This window comes from Condylura cristata, unplaced genomic scaffold, assembly GCF_000260355.1.
Source record: "Condylura cristata isolate star-nosed mole 26May11 unplaced genomic scaffold, ConCri1.0 scaffold00019, whole genome shotgun sequence".
NCBI classification, from domain to species: Eukaryota; Metazoa; Chordata; class Mammalia; order Eulipotyphla; family Talpidae; genus Condylura; species Condylura cristata.
In genome coordinates this window covers 22,161,711-22,178,517 of record NW_004567120.1, presented here as the reverse complement: position 1 = coordinate 22,178,517, position 16,807 = coordinate 22,161,711, and positions in this window count along the sequence as shown.

Sequence of the window (16,807 nt, the reverse complement as noted above, 5' to 3'; positions counted from 1 at the left end):
AAGTCATCTGATTTTGCATTAAAATGTTTTCAGAAATTCCAAACTTCAGAATAATAACTTGCTCTCATTTTATTTGTGCCACGCAATTCAGGAAATTGAAAGATCTTTGCTCTCTAAGGTAGAGGCAGACAGTTGTTAGACTGCTTCATGAAACTGTTCCAGAATATAGTGAAAATGGACCTCAAATAAGATCTGTCCCTAGGAAGTGGGAAAATACTGCTATTTTAGCATATGCAACAAGGTGTCTTCACCTCTCTGAATTTAATATTTAATGTGTATACACGAGGATGGTATTAGGAGAATTTTGAAGGATAAAGCGAGTAATAGATGGGAACTCCTGTGTACATGAGAATATTTAATATTCTTAATCTGTACACATTGGAATGTATTCATAATATCCTTAGTTAGCATACATGTGGAAGGGCCTAATATTCCCAATCTGTGGACATGGGATGATGTTATGAGTGCAGGGAAAGATTAAATGAGGTAATATATGACCACCTATGTTGCATAGTGGTGTTCAGTAAATGACACTTTCTTCCCTATCACTGAAGGAGGCAGGAAGAAAGGAAATAGTAAGCTATTGAAAGCTGTAATGTTTGGTCCTAAATACTTTAGTTCCTTTGTCTGCTGAAATGATAAAGGGTAATTAGGTATAGATCAGAATTGACCAACAACGAAGCTTTCTCCCAAGAACTCTCATTTATTCTCTCTCCTCTCCCCCGAGCAGATCACCAGCTCCAAAGTTTATTGGTTTTCTGTATGGAATACAGATGCATTTCCTGTTCTTTCCATCCTGTTGATCCTTTGTTGGTATATCTAATTGGGTAGATTTTATTTGCTTTCTTCTCAAGTCTGTGCACTTTTTGGTTCTTTTGTCTTTAAAGACCTGATTTTGTATACGGGACCTGTCAGGTCATACAAAATGGAAATGCCTTTGTTCTGCTGAATGGACTTAGGAAAACCACTTATTCAGAGCAGCTCTCTTGTAACATTTTATTTTTACTTTGGTTACAACTCTGATGGCAGCATACCTTGTATCTTAATCATGTGTGTATGTGTCTGAATTCTCCACTAGACTGTAAATTCTTCGGGAGGCGATGTTGGTGAATTGTTCCATTGTATGACCTTCAGAGCTTCACAAAGTACCTGAGAAATTGTATACAATCAACAAATATTAGTTGATTCAATCAATTACAATTTTCCTATTTCCTATTTTTGCTTGTCAAATTAACAGATATGAAGAGTGATAATAACAAGTAATAGTAAAACAACAGAGGAACTGGGTGGCTGGAGTAGTATTGTCGTTGTCATTTTTAGTGACAGCTGAGTTTAACTCAGGCAGTGTCCCTGGAATTTATTTTGACATTATGTTTAAAAGTTGTAAGTATTTCCATGCCTTCTGACCCTTCATTTCTAGCATTTTTTCCTTGTTAAATAAATGACTGTTAGAATTTAGCTACACAGATGTTTATATAAGGTTGAGAATGGCAGGGAAAGAATCTAAGAACTTAAATACCAAACAACATGAAAGTAGTTAAATAAACTATGTAATATTCATAGCATGAAACACATTATTCAGTTATGAAAAAGCAATGATGTAGAACCACATTTATTAACATAGGACTTTCCTCATAGACTTAAGGAATGGTGTACAGTTTCATTTTTATGACACATCTACATAATTGTACATATCTATAGATGCACTAGCATCTATCTATTTATATATATATATATGTATATATATATATAAACACCAAAATGTTGATGGTACTAATTATTTTGGATAGTATAATTACTCATGTTTTCAATTTTCTTTTACTCTACTGATTAGTGTCCTCTAATTTTCTGAATTGAATGTGCAATACTTGTGTTAAATTCATTTCTAAATGAATATAAGGAAGGTAGGGGAAATACTTGAACAAATGGATAATTACAAAATACTTATTAACAATTTCATGCTGATTTCATCCCTGAGGGTTTAGCCTCAAGCCACTGAAGTGCAAATGAGGATATGAATTTTAAAAAGGGTGATAGAGGTCATCCCATTTCTTTTCATTTTAAAGAGAACTAAAATGGAAATAAGACCCTGTTTTTCACTTTGAATGTATTAAAATTAGCAAGAATGTAAGTAAATAGTGGCATAAATGTTATTAAACATATCCTTAAGTAATTAAAAAAATCAGTTCTGCTGTGGGAAAATAGTGATTTTAAACCAGATTGTCTTCCTTTTTCCCTGCAGTGAATGTCTTTTTTTCCTTAAGATATGAAAGTCTGGCTTTAATATCAGAATATTTATGTAGAAACAATCAACATAGCAATTTGACGTGTACTGATGTCTTTGTAAAGATTTGAGGACTGCAGCTAAGCCTATAATACCAGTGCCAAATTTCTTTATTAAGAGATAGAGCTACACTATTTCATTTTTCCAGAAATACCACAGAATAACAATGTTTTAGCACTTGGCATCTGCTTTAAAGCAGATCTGCATTAGTTCTTAAGAAGTAAGATTTTCAAAGAAACATAATTGCTACTGCCTGAGGGGAGATGATTTGTGATAAGGGAGGAAAGGGAAGACACCTGAGTAATGAGAAATAAATGGCAGTAGGGAAGAACGATGCAACTGGAATCTTGATTTAATATTTATCTCTTCTGTAGAAGCTAGTATAAGCTAGGCCCAACTGGATTTAGGGTGGCTTGAGAGTGCCCACTGGATTTTATTATAAGGGCAATTTGCATATATAGTATCCCCTTGACTGGTATTTCAAGGGCAAATTAGCATCAGAGGAAATGTAAATTAAGAGTACACTGCTCCCATTTTTAGCTATGCTTCCTTCCACTTTTTTTTGTGTATTTTTTGCAACCCAGAGTTTGATAATACTGGCATTAGCATCAATGGTGGTGTGAATGACATACATCGTTGAAAATGCTGTGGATGTTGACTTGTATTTTCAGAGGTATCAAACATCCTACAGAATCGAAAGGCTACAATGGAAGTCAAAAAAAAAATGAGGCTTGAAACTGTCACATAATAAAAACATAACATTTGCTTCTTGATATTGAAATTATCAGCTTAATTACTCTGCTTTACAGCTTCTCATAGCACTTACTACCTCATCAGCTTCTGTATTTTTAAATTTGTCACTATTATTTCTCTTCCCACTAAAATGTAATCTCCATGAGTACAAGGTATTTATTGATTTATTTTAGAACAAGGAATTTATTATTTCATCTGTTGTATCCCCAGTACTTAAGAAGTCCCTGGGCATGTATCAGGAACTGAATAAATACTTATAATTTGTAAATGTGCTTGTAGAATATAGAATACATAATAATAGGACTATATGGTTGTTATTGGACCATTGCTTTAAAGTTTGGTCAATATGTTGCCACTGCAATCATTTAAATATAATGCATGATTGATATTGCCCACTTGATGGTAGCTCATATGGTCAGAAAATGGTACATAGGAAACTAAGATCAGCGCTATGTTTCATTTGGACAAATATTTGCTTCTGTTAATATGCTAATTCCAGAAAATATCTGAACAAAATAATCATTGACCTGAAGGATCTCACAGTTGCAGACAGGCATGTACAGAAATGACTCTGATTCAGTGCACTATGTATAAAAATTGGATTGTGTTCACAGCGCATGGGGAAACAAAAGGGGTATGATTAGCTTTGATTCTAGGAGCTGGATATCAAGATGAGACTTGCTCCTTTATACTCAAGGATTTCCCAGTCAAGTGAGTTAGAGCTTACCATAATATAGTGAACTGTATGTTGTATTACAGATACATATTAACTACTAGGTAGCAGCAAGGAAATAGCAGTTTTGTCTGAACACTTAGGAGAAGACTTGTGAACAGTTGGTATTCGCACTGGACCTTGGATTCAATAGACAGAGTGGGAGTATAGGTTGGGATGGAGATGGGCATATGCTTGGAACTTAGAGTAACATAAGTGTAATGGAATGGAAGGAAAGTGGAAAAGTTAGCACTAAAAGAGTAGAAACCGGGTTATGAAGGATGTGGAATATCAAGTAAGAGTTTGTATATTATCCTAAATAATGGGTATATTGAAGATTTAGGTGTCTCTATTACTTTCTGGTTTTAGTTCTGTGGGTTGACCTTGGTGGTGGTCAATCAGAAGTTGATTTTGATCAACTGAATTTGAAATTGACACCATCAAGGCACAGAGAATTGTTTAACACAATTAACACTGATAAATGTCTTCTAAAAAGATTGCATTACTTATTTTCATTTGTCAACTCACAGTATGGGTGCAAGGTTGCTTGGAAGGATGACAAGGGTAAAGGGTGTTGTTATTCACTATGATAACCAAGTAAAGTAAATGTTCTTCATAGGATACACCTGCCCACAGACCCAGCTAGACCTAGTCACAATCCTGAGGAAGGTTTGACTCATTTAACTTTAGGCTAAGTTTTAAATGACTTACTGAAGCATATTCTCCTGATTTTCCTCTAGTGCTGAATTCAACTCTATACTGCATTGCTCTATAATTCAGAAATTCAAACATTAGAAACTCGTACTTCCTTGCATAGAAAATTCCCACTAGAATATGAGAGGATTCAGAGCATTCATCCATTAATCATTTTAGTTTACTTTCAATATGAAGTTATTCATCAGGTAATAAAAATGAATTATCAAGCAAACAATGGATAATTCACACCACAGCTAAAACACTTGGCTTTGAATTTGAGGCATAAAGCCCCAAATTTATCTGTGACTTCATGGAATGGAGTGCCTAACACGAATCAGTTTTGTTAAAAATTTTAAGTCATAAAATGTTGATTTAGTCATTTAAACTAAAGCCAAATTACAGGCTATACAAGGATGTTGGAAGAGAATAATTCTAGAGAGAATTAAGAGGAAGAGGAATGAGGAAGGGAAGAGATAGAAAAGCAAGTTGGATAGAGGAGGGCTAGTGGTCTTCCAAAAAGGAGGTAGAGACTTAGGCCAGAGGATGGAAATTAGCCCAAAAATGGCCATTTGTAGCAGTAACAGTGGTATTATTGATACCTTTTCATTCTCCTTTTATCCTTTCTGCCTCTTTGTAAAGGGGAAGGTGAAGTACATCATCTATCACTGAGAGGAGAAGGTATTTGTTGAAAAGTAAGAAAGGAACAAAGAGAGATGTGCTATCTTCCTCAGAAAATGTGGCATTGCCTCAGGCCTATAACGTTAGAAAGTCTCATTTATGTGGGGCATTTTGAACAGCCTTTCTTTGGCTGTGTAAGAAATGCTGTCCTCTTAACCAGGTATTTTTCAGCTCATCTGACATTTATTACTTTGTCTGACATTATTTCAAATACCCAGAAGGAAAGATGAATGTGGCATCCAATTCACAATGAGCTCTTGGACCTTTTCCTCTGACCTTTTTCTAGACCATTTTGGTGTTGATTTTCTCTTCTTTCATTTAACTCAGCCTCTAGTTATTGAACTCACTCTACTCCCAGTAGAATAATTTGAGTTTCAATAGTAAAGTGACTAACAATTAAAAACAAGATCATCGGTGTTAATAGGTTTACGCCAAATCTTTTGGAGAGGAAGGTTAGGTGTGGAGTTACCACATTGGAAAGTTTGATGTGGGACTATATGAAGCAAATTGTTTATAATTCAAATTCATGGCTTCCGAGTTGGATCATTCCCCTGGTGTTCTGCTATGCTCTTCTATACAGGGACTGGGTCATTTATTTTGCCAAGTGTGTATTAAAAAGAGCGTACTGTTTATTAAGAAAGTGGAGATACTGAAATGAGTAAGATAACAGTTCTCCCTCAAGGAGCTGATAGTATGAGAGGGAATACAGAAAAAAACAGTAATTAAAACATGGTAACATAAGAGCTTTGATAAGCATTTATTACAAGACTCCATGGATACACTTTGAAAAATAAAACTCATTATCATTGGAAATTTAAGGAAGAACATGACGTTTGAGCTGAGTTAGAAAGTTCCAAGTGTGGTATATACAAATCTTTATTTTTTAAAAAATTTGTGTTGAAGAACTGAGCTGTAGGCCAGAGGTTTGGGAGGCTTGGGGTGAAAGAATTTACCAGAGACAGAGTATGGAACAGAACAGGCAGACATAGTGAAATACACTGCTGAGGGGAGCAGAGGGCAAAACTGGAAAGATCTGCTATGCCATGTGGATCAGCTTCCTGGCTTGGGATCGAACTCAGGCCTTACTGGTGATAACACTCAGACTTAAACCTTCCGTAACCAGGGAGGCCTTGAGGTATATATTCTAGGTAGAAGAAAAACTTCTGCCAGTTGACTGAAACTAGGCATGGCCTAAAATAGAAAATAATGATGTTGATGAAGAAAATGATGTTCTTATCAGTGCTGGGTCTCAAGATACAGTCTGATATGTAGAAGTTTGTATTAAGGAATAGAATGAAACTAGTGACCATATTAGGCTAGGCCACATGTCTGAATGCCCTTTTGGGCGGTCATGCCACATCTCTAATTTGTGTCTTAGATTTTCAGAATAGAAACTCAATGTTACCAATTTGCCCAAGCTAATCAAAATCATACAACTCCTGTAGATGTCCACTTCCTGAGTTTATGATAAGAGTATTACCAGTGGTATAGCAGGTGACCATCATTTGTAGAGGGCTCACCCTTCGAGTTGCCTATTCACTTTGGAGATGAAATGTTCATATTAGAATATTACTTTGTGACACTTTAAAGCCAACCTTTGAAAGCTGACCATAGATCTGAGACATCCAGGAAGAGAGTAGAAGGAAGAGGGCTTAGAAGAGAGTGAGGCTGGGGTAAGGGAGAGCAGAATGGACTACGGTGGAAGACGATGGGTGCTTTGGTGGTGGGATAGCTGTGGGGGGGTCCTCCCCTGGAGGGAGGAATCCTATACTGGCAAAATAATAACAAGCATGTAAAAACAATGGTGCTTCATTAAAGTAAGTAAATAATAAAGACCATCACTTGGTGAGCACAGAGTTAGAGGGCATCTGATGGTCTCAGGAGACATTTCCATCAAGCGATGGTGGTATGACATTGACCTCCTCCACTACTTAACTAGTCCACCTTAGAAAACTGATACTGGTTTTTAGAAGCAGAGCGCTGATTCTCTTGGACAAAGCATATTCATATATTCTCATACTTTGGTTCCCCCTAGAATCCATGCAAACATGCTTCCACCCTCCTTTGTTATGACATTGCTTGTCACAGCCTAGCTTACATTAATCACAGTTTGGTCTGCATTGAATCTGCGTTGACATTCGAAATGTATCAACAACGGATTTGCAAGCCATCTCTTAGAGGAGAAAGAATTCTGTAGGTGGCCTGCATTATCCATTGCTGTGTTTCTCTTTCAGAAAGTAACAATTTCTAGTTTGATAGATAATTGTTGGGAATAGCTCCCTTGTTTAATCTGGTGCAATCCTAAATCCTTATGCACGAACTTGACTAAGACTCATAGGTTAAGCAGGTAAAACAATCCCAGAGTTTTCTCCACTTCAGTATTTTGTGAGCATGTTTAATCCACTATAATTCTTTTGACAAGTGAAACTGTACCCAGAACACATATAAAATTATAAAAGCAGAGCTCCAAGAAAACAGTGTATTTTTATCTGCTCATTGTACAGATGAAGAAACTGATACTCATAGATTTATCCATGATAGCAATAGCTAGCTTCAAATAAGATAGATCTCCAGTCTCTAGTACAGTACTATTTTAACACCATCACTTATCACTTGTAAAAATGTGCACAAAGACAGGGATGTGAAAGTAAACAGATACTTGTGTTACATGATCTCTGCAAAGTATTGACTGATTGCTTTTTATTTTCTAAAGGTTTCTTTTATTCATGCATATGAGAGCTGGGGTATAGGCCAGAGGTATGGGATGAAAGGATTCTCCACAGACAGAGCAGGGAGCAGAACAGGCAGATGTACTGAAATACACTGCTGCGGGGAGCAGTGGGCAGGACAGGAGAGGTCTGCTGTGCCATGTGGGTCAGCTCTCTGGCTGCAGTGGCTGTTGATAGCATTATAGTGCTGAGACTTAACCCTTTGTGCCACCAGGGAGGCTCTGATGATTCTGACTAGAAAATCCCCGTTGAAATCTTAAACAGTTTTTTTAATCTAAAAAAAAAAAATTGACCAATGGGAAGGATTGTTGTTCGGCTCTTGGACATCCACCAGTGCCCCTGTACAACACTATGTGTTCAGGTCATTTTGTTACTCAAACAGTCAGTGCCATTTATTGGCAACCATATCTGTATTTAAAAACAATGCATGTTAAATTGCATTAACATAAACATGAACTATTAATAGAATGTTATTAACACAAAGATGACTACCTCTGCCAGAAATCCTGGGAAATGTAGTAGAGCGTGAATTCAGTTGTTTGTGCTTGGGGTGACTGACATTGTTGGAGTAGTGTCAGATACAGTCACTATATTAATTGTTGTATGAACACAGTGAAGTGAGTGGTTCTCAGGGGTTTCTCTGCAGGTGAGAGAGTTTATTCTCCCATAGGTCCCCTAGCTTGAGCTGGCACTAATGTCCAGGTAGGAGTTTATGATGCACAGCTTGGCATCCTCTTTAGCTCTGTGGTTATCATGCTCTGGCCGACTTAAGTTGAAAAGAGAACTGTTAGATGAGGGAGTGTTCTTGGGTGAATGGTAAATTCTAGCTCCTATCCAGAGCTCAATGTCCACCTCTAGGAAGTGCCAGGAAGATGAAATGAAGTCATCTGTCACTGGTAGTTCTGACATGGGTGATCTGAGGCTTTATTTTAGCCTGCTATACAGAGCACTCAAGCAGTAGACATTTGGAATCTGTGACACATCTAGCATGATGCTGTGGCACCCCTGGTGCTTACTGGCCTACTATGTTCAGCTCTTGCTCTTCAGTCTGGTCAGGTGCCCTTCTCCATACACCACCCCTGTCCCCATCCCTCAGGTGCAAGAAGATGTCTACCTGTGTGTTGTCAGTTGCATTGCAAACTTCCTGGCACATCAATCATTTAGCAAATCCTCTTCGAGGGTCTACTGAGGGGGATGGGGAACAAAGATATAAGTTCTGGTCCTCCAATGGAAGAGGGAAACAAGCAAACAGGTCACTAAGCAATGGGAAAGCAGCGTGATTGCTGTTCTGAGAATGGTGTGCCTGAAACACCTCCAGGCACGGGGAAGAGCACCTCGTCCCACAGGGGATAGAGAGTTTCAGCCATGTAGCTTGGGTACACTAGGAGAGAAGAAAAAAAGTCAGGTGACCTTAAGGAGGCAGTATATTCCAGAAAGAAAGCCCAGCTCATCGACTTGCTGCAAGAGATTAGATTGTGTGTACAGTGATCTGCACTGACTATCTAGTTTCTAGAAGTAGGAAGCACTTTGAAGTAACTTGCTGTATGCTTCATCTTGGATAGACTAGATAAATAGTACCAAAAGTTAGTAACTCATGTGTGGCCTGTGTTCTAAAATTATGCTTCTGAGTCAGCTGCTTGGAATGTGGAGTGCATTTTTCCCACAGAAAACAATGGTCTCCATGGTAATTAGGTTCCCAGGCCAACCCAGAAAAGGCCTATGTGATTTATAATCTGAAGGATCATGTTGTATTAATAATACCATAGATGCTAATGACTGTGTAAAGCCATGCTTCTGTGGGAAAATCTATTCTATATTCAACTGGGGGGGTTCCAGAAACACTCTTTCCCACTGAAGCTTTAGTGGCATGTGAAAAAAACCCTTGCTTTCCCACCCCTCCAGGTGGTAAGCCAGTGGGCTCAGGAATTTTCTCAGTTCCATGTTATTGCTATTATCTCATGAAAAAGCAGAGAGGGATGGAAATAGAAAATATAGTAGAAAGCAAAAAGAAATGGGGAGGAGAATAAAAATAAAGTGTCCAGTGATATCAGAGCTCAATTAGTTCCCCCAGGTCAGTGAAAGTAGGAATGAAGTCATAGCTGGGAAATGTGTTTCAACAGAGTTCAAGCATGCCTGAGGCACTTTGCATACATTTAATCCTTACAAGATATATCTTCCTGTTTTTAGGGGAAGTAAGTGAAGAATAAATAAGAGGTTTGCCCAGGATCACATAGTAAGTGGCAGACCTGGAAATCTTAGATTCCATAAAGTTCTGTTAGTAAGTCAGTAAGCCAGTCATGTGTTTTCATCTTATTCTTGAGAAATTTGATGCAAAAACTGTAACAGAGATTCTATCAAAATACTACCATGATATAGACATGGCACCACTAGAATTAAAAGCAGAGTATTCTGACTCTTGGCCTGGTTGAAGTTCACTGCCTGGAGTGTCTACCGTGAGTTAGGCAATACCTTGACTCACAATGGGTAGTATATGTCCCTCAAAGCCACAAACATACTCTTTAATACTTTTGTAATTTTTCATGTATTTAGACTAAGAGAACCTATCATAAATGATGGAATAAAGACATAAACATAGAACATTAGAAGTTGGGAACCATAATTCTGACTCAAAGATTTTGGGGTCGCTTGTGTAGGATATGGTGGTAGTATCTGGAGTTGGGCATTAAAGGACTGCTAGTCAATGATAGATGAGTATACCCAGGCAGAAGATATTCTGGGAAGAAAAGCCAGATGAATGCATTGTAAGCATTGTGCTATGGGTAGGCATTGGCTATGTTTTGTATGTAAATGTTCACACTTATGCCTCATAGGAGTTTTTTGAGGTGAATGCCATTATCTGAAATTATAGGTGAGGAAAGGAAGACACAAAATAGTTTATTTGTTGAAGACTACACAGCTACTGAGTGATAGACTCCAGAACCAGACAGTCTGCACACTTACGCATTCACTTTAATGATTCTATGTACACAGTGAGTGGACTAATCCTATTGATGGAATTGTATCTCCTCGAAATTCTTATGTTGAGTTGCTAACCCCTAATGTGATGGCATTTGGACATGGAGCTTTGGGGAGATAATTAGGTTTACATGAGGTAATGAGGATGGAGCCTTCATGATGGGATTATTGTCCATATGATAACAGATACTAGAACTTTCCTTCTCCCTATTTTAGTGTGAGGACACAGCAAAAAGGCAGCCATCTACAAGGAAGAGAGTACTTCCCAGAAACATGAGTATATTGGTAGCTTTATCTTGGTATTATTCTAGCCTCCAGAGCTGGGAGGAAATCAATTTCTGCTGTTTAAACGTCCGAATTTATGATATATTGTTGTAACAGCCTGAGCTGACCAAGAGACTCTTGTCAGTCTTGCAAGAAGGTAACAAGTTTGTCTAGAGAACCTTGTGGAGGACATTGAATGTTACAGTAAGGATTTTTGGACTTCATTTACATGCTACCCAAAGCCAACTAAACTTTTTCTGGAGTGAAGAAGAATGATTTCATCAGATGCTACTGTTCTCTTCACTCTGAATGTAAGCACTGGGGACTATGGAAAGATAATCAGCTATAAATAAAATCAAGTAATGGTAGATATCAAAGTCAGTGGTAGACAGTGAACTTAATGGGTAGTGGAAAGAGAAGTGTTGGCTGGATTTACTAGGGAGGGCTTCACGGAGCAAATAGAATCTATTTTTAAGGGTCTAGAAAGGATTTGCATCAAGGAGTTGAAAGAATAAGAAATCCCCAGAAGGGAATCACTTGTAGAAAGGAACAAAAGTTTGAGGGGGTGGGATGTGGCTATGGGACACATGACTACTTGGCTGTAGTTGGATCAAAGTAAGAAGAGAGCAGGGCATAGATTTGTAAATGCTACAGATCAACTACCTCAAGAACAGGGGTGAGTTGCCCTCCCTGGTGGTGCAATGGGTTAGGATGTAGCACTGCAAGCTAGCCACAGCTGCTTCAATGCCAATTCAATCTCCAGCCCCAGAGGTGATCCACATGCTGCAGCAGACCTCTCTGGATCCGCCCGCTGCTCCCCTCAGCAGTGTACCTCGTCAGTCTGCTTGTTCTGCTCCCCACTTTGTATCTGGTGAATCCTCTAACTGCCCCTGCACCTCTGGCCTGTGCCCCAGTTCTGTACACATAAATAAATTTTAAAAAAAAGTCTGAGATGAGGTTTGGGTCCACATGGTTATGTCAACTTTCCAAAATGTATAGGATGTCAGTGTTTGAACTATGCGCATGTATGGAGGTGCTTAACACCAACTGTTGTGTTGTCAGTTGTCTGGATTATTTGAGGAGTCCCTGCCCTTAAAGAACTTGTCATCTGAATAAAGGTGCCATATAGTCATGTTTGAAATATCGTCAAAGTACTTGAAAATACTATTTATTTGATGGTGAGGGTGAACTAAAAAAAGGCACCATTTAATTTGAAACAGAGTTAGATAAAGCGATAGGAAGATTGATAACCATGAGAAAATTTGGGAGGTGTACCCTAGGGTGTAAGGAAGGACAGTTCTTCCTCTGAGCTGGGAGGGTCCAAGTTCAGGATGGGAGGTGGGACTGATCACAAGAGGAAGTGAGTTCTAAGTCTGGTTTTGAGGAAAAGAGGTTCCTTACTATAAATGTATATTTGCTTTGTAACATTTAGGGCTTTTCTGAGGGACAAGATTAGAGATAAGCTTCATGGAAAATGTATGTCAGGGACATGTTCTAGAAGTATGCCCTCTGAAAGCTAGTAGTTCTTGCTGAGTTTATATACTTTTATGGAGCTTTTATTGAAGCAAGTACTTTTACTTCCTGGCTGCTTTATGTCTCTTTAGCACCTGCAATACCTCAGAGACTCTATGAATCAACAATTTCTAGACTCAGAACTTTATTTATTATTAGAAGAAAGGCTGTTTTTCAAGTTTTCCAAGCATCAATCTGCACAATATCCTTGAAATCGATTGGAGTTATTGTGTGGGAATCACAGGACGGAGAATTTGGCACCTGAAATATTTTTGAGTTTTACAGCAAAGCTGTAGGTTGATACATTTTCTCTTACATTTTGCAGGACAAAAATTAGGGGGTATTGAAGAGAAAGAAAACAACACTGGAATGATAGTTACATGTAGGAATTTGTTCTGTTATTATCTACACTCTTTCATTGAGTCATTAAATTTCAAGTGATCTATTTAATCAGCACTGTGCTTCTTTGTTAAGAACTATAAGAGCCTGCAAAATGAACACACCATTTTCCCTGTCCTTAAGGAGTTTATAGTTGTATATATTAAATATATGTCCTATAGATTACATAAATGTTACTTCAAGAAGCCTATCATCAGATTGGTGTTATCTGGAAAAGGGAGATATCACTGAGGCTTGGAATGATTGGTGGAAGCTTTTAGAAAAAAATTTGTCTTGAGAGACTTGAGGAACTGTTAGAAGTTGACAAATGTGAGAAGTAAAATGAGAAGCCCAGGGTTTGTAAATACACAGAGGGTTGACTAATTGTGGCTTCTTAAGGGGGCAGTGCAGAGACAATTTCGGCTAGAGCAGAAGATTTATGTAAAGGAGTAGAGATTGAGAGGACTTGAAAAAAGCCGATTGGGGCCAACTGTGGAAGACCTTATATATCAGGCTAAGGAGATTGGACTTTATCCCTCAGGCAGTAGAGAGTCATAATACTGTGGTTCAACACCTTATTCCTCAGACAGATATTAGACTACCGATTAATTATATCTTTATATATGTATCATATCACAGAGCACCAAGGGCTGATCGCCAAGGCTACGGTATAAATGAAGTAAGATCTTGAATCAAACAGTACAGGAAAGGTACTATATGAGAACAGGGATTTAAAAAAAAAAGCATCATTAATATTCATACCCTGTCACAGTTGCACTTCATTTCTTTGTTCTATTCTTAATCTACTTTAAATATTTTTAGCATTAACTACACTATGCAAAGGATTCTAATGAAAAGTTAGGGCCGTTGTGCACTCAGTATCAAATTTTCTGACAAGATATGAATCCTTGAAATGGATCGGTTAAAAGGGAATGGTGCCTTTAAATCGTCATAGCAGGCTGACTAGTACCAAATTGAGGGCAAATTAGGTGAATCGCTATTATAAAAAATCCAATCTATCTATACTGGAGCGCACATTTCCTCTTCAAAATCAGTGAGGCATTAGAGACTCGAGCAGAAATGACTGGTGTTTTGATTGGGAGCCCGCTCAGTGATTTGGCATGCCAGTAAGTGGAATCAGGCTGGGTCTACACAATGTTGATTTCTCTGTTCTGTCCTGGGGAAAACAGAACTTTGGCCCTCTAGCCAGGATTTCTGGATATTTCTTAAAGCTTGATATCAAGAAGCCAACATTTTTTGCTGAATGTTTTTGATTACTTTAGTTCGATGTTGGCATTGTGTAGACCAAATTCTATTCACAATGAGAAAACTTTCTATTCATCAGTTTCCTGTGGGATTTTTTTGTGAGCTCTGAATTTTGGTAGAAATACACCATTGTTACAAAAAGTGCTGAAAATTCACTTTTGCTCCCTCTCATTCCATCCAATTCATATTAAAATGCAGAATGGCATATTACTGAAAAGAAAAGGTAAATGCATACCCAAGAAGGAACCTTTTTGTGGGTCTAGGGGATTTATATCACTCTAAAGTCATTCCTTCCCTGTCTTATTCGTAAGTCATAGGGCTGTACTTCAGAATTTGACAGATTGATAGATTGCCTTTTTTTTACCCTATACAAAAGTAAAGTCCTTGCTGGCATATCATATTCCCATCCTGTGCTGTTACCTTGCTCTTGCTACTTCGTATTGTCAAGTTCTTACTCTTTGCCTATGCAAATCACCCATCATCACTTAGGGTTCAGCCTCTTGCATGCCTCCTTTTGGGGAAGCTCTCACTGACTATACCAAAGACAAGCATTCTCATCTTCCTGTGCACTGGCATCTGGTGGACATTCATCCATTTGGCACCTGTCACACAGCCTTGCACCAGACATATTTGCTTATGATTTATCTGTTTTACTGGATAAACTCCCAAAGATAGAAACTGTCTTTAACATCTTTATAGTTCTCCACAGAACTATACATTGCCAAGCCACATAGCTGGCCTTCAGAAAATCTTAATGGGATCAAATCATGAGTCACATGTGTTCAATAATAGTCATGCAAGAAGGGAAATGACAACTTCGGGGGGTATTAGTCAAAGGTGGTGCTTGAAAAAAAAAGTTTAACTCATCAGTTTAGGACTTCTGAGCAATCAAGAATGAGTTTACAAAACATAGCTGAATTGAAAGGTCAAACTTTCTCTGGAAGAGCAAAGGAAACCTGGATTTAGGGTAGAAAAAATTGTTATAATTCAGTAAACCTTTGTTGAGTCCAACTTTCATGCCAGGTACTGGTTTTACATTGGAATCAAGATAGCAATAAGATAGATGCTCCCAGTCTGTTACTGAGGAGCTAGGGAAGGTGAGAAATGTCAAGTAATCAACAGAAAGAAAACCATTCTAGATTACTGATACCAATAGATATGGATGACAGCTAACATGAAAACAGATACTTTAAAGTCTGGCTTCCTCACCTCTTGTTCCATGTTTTGGCTGCTTCTGCTGATTCCAAAGGCACACTGAAGCAGAGCTGAAGTTGTCAACCAATGATTGTACAGTGATACAGATTGAACTTGTTAGCAAAGTCAGCTTTTTTTTTTTTTTTATCTCTATACTTTGGTACTACTCCATGCCATCAAGTATGTCAGTAATACAGCTCTGACTCTGAAAGGACCACCTCCTGACAGAGGAAGGCCAAGAGGATAGGATCTGGAGCCTGTTCCTGTTCCTGGCTTTGAAAGCTTCTCTTGACCTATACATCCACACAGAACCTGGGCCAGAGAGTGTCACATGCATATGCATATACACACATACACAACCCACATTCACATGTATCTTACACACACTGACAAACACTTTGTGCACATGCAGTATTTGATACATACATTTGCACACTAGAATGCCTTCAAATCAACCACTAGCACACTGGCTCCTCCTACTGTCTTCCTGGAGTCTGGTGACATGATTTTTTATGAAGTTGAGTTCAACGGTTCACTTCCCAGCCTCCCCTCCAACACCCCCTCCCATTGGCATCTTGTCTCTAAAAGATTTTGAAGTATCAGCTGTCCCTAGCAATCTCTTTCCATCTCTTTCCTGGGGTCTGAACACTCATTCTGAGGAGGGCCTGAGCAATCACATATTCCCTTCACTTCTTTAACATAGAGTGAGTTGCTTTTCATGAAGAGTATTTTTTTTCCCCTTATGATGGCAAAATGTGTAAAAGGAACCCAAGGACAAAGTAGATGTACTGCAGTGGTTTGTGAGTATGCAGATTTATACTGTTGAGGCTCGTCGAACCTCAGGTCTCTGTTTAGTTCAGATTTTGAATTTTTGCTTTAGAATTTTTGTTAGATGGCAATGACTGCATATAAACTGACTGACAGCCTGAAAGCTATGACTGTCAGGAGCTTTCTATATGACTGTCAGGGACAATTCATCTGGGATCCAATTCTCTGGCTAGGACAGCTTTAACTAACAATAAGAGTCAGAAAGCCCCTTTTATAAAACTAGGATTTACTGCATGTGAGTCTGGTAAACTTGACATGTTTTATGAGGATCAATAATGCAATATAGATGCTTGCTGTATTTCAAGCTAAATGGAACAATATTAATTCAAACCATACACAGCACTAAGGAAACTCAAATGTCAAAGTTTTGAAATGTGACATGAATTGAACAGAATCCCTCCCCTTCCTGTCTTACCAAGTAGCATTTTAGCTATTTTTAATTAGAATTAGCTAAATATAACTCTTATCTTTATAGAGTAGAGATGTGGTTGACATTTTGCTAAACCTTTTTTAAAATACAAGGCTTATTAATAAGTT